The sequence below is a fragment of the Arachis duranensis genome, chromosome 5 (genome assembly GCF_000817695.3).
Source record: "Arachis duranensis cultivar V14167 chromosome 5, aradu.V14167.gnm2.J7QH, whole genome shotgun sequence".
In the NCBI taxonomy this organism is placed as follows: domain Eukaryota; kingdom Viridiplantae; phylum Streptophyta; class Magnoliopsida; order Fabales; family Fabaceae; genus Arachis; species Arachis duranensis.
The window spans coordinates 77,299,785-77,300,818 of record NC_029776.3 but is presented as its reverse complement, the minus strand read 5'-3'; the positions used below and the strand labels follow the sequence as shown (position 1 = coordinate 77,300,818).

Below are 1,034 nucleotides of genomic sequence, written 5' to 3'. Positions count from 1 at the left end.
TTGGGAGGCAACCCAATTTTATTTATCTAATTTTATTTTATTTTGTTTTGGTGTTATTTTTGTGTTGAATTAGGTACATGATCATGAGGAGTCACGAAAAAATCAAAAAAATTAAAAACAGAGTCAAAAACAGAAAATTTTCACCCTGGAGGACGCACGGGCCGGCGTTCAACGCCCAGAAGATGCATCTGGCCGGCGTTCAACGCCAGAACAGAGCATCTTTCTGGCGCTGAACGCCCAAAACAAGCAACATCCTGGCGTTTAACGCTAGGATGCGCACACAGAGGACAATCTGGCGCTGAACGCCAGAAACAAGCTTGAAACTGGCGTTCAACGCCAGAAACAAGCATTACATGGGCGTTTAACGCCCAGAACATGCACCAATGGGCATTTGAACGCCAGAATGGTGCATGAAGACAATCCACACGCCTATATGGTGAAGGAATGGTATTTCTTTTCACCTCAGGATCTGTGGACCCTACAGGATCCCCACCTCAGGATCTGTGGACCCCACAGGATCCCCACCTCAGGATCTGTGGACCCCACAGGATCCCCACCTACCTTTTCTTTTAATCCTAATCACACTCTAGTAATCCAAATCTCATTTTCAATGTCACCACTCCCAATATTCTTCACCAATCACATCAATTCCTCTTCCCAATTACCCCATTAATTGAGGTACAACCTGCCTTGTTCTCATTACAATTGGCAGACAAATCCATAAGACAAGCTTATGGAATGGTAGAGGACGTTTTAGTGAAGGTTGAAGGCCTTTACATCCCTACTGATTTCATAATCCTAGATACTAGGAAGGAAGATGAAGAATGCATCATCCTAGGAAGACCTTTCCTAGCCACAGCAGAAGCTGTGATAGATGTCAACAGAGGAGAGTTAGTCCTTCAATTAAATGGAGAATATCTTGTGTTTCAAGCACATGGCCATCCCTCTGTGATAAAAGAGAGTAAGCATGAAGAGCTTCTCTCAGTTCAAGGTCAAGAAGAGCCCACACAGTCAGACTCTAAGTTTGGTGTTGT

General features: G+C 44.1%; 1 protein-coding gene across 1 annotated transcript in view; it reads left to right on the top strand.

Annotated features, from left to right (window-relative positions):
• The window catches only part of LOC107489369 (uncharacterized), a 19,007-nt gene that overhangs the window by 10,123 nt on the left and 7,850 nt on the right, over nt 1-1,034 (top strand). The window lies entirely within an intron of this gene.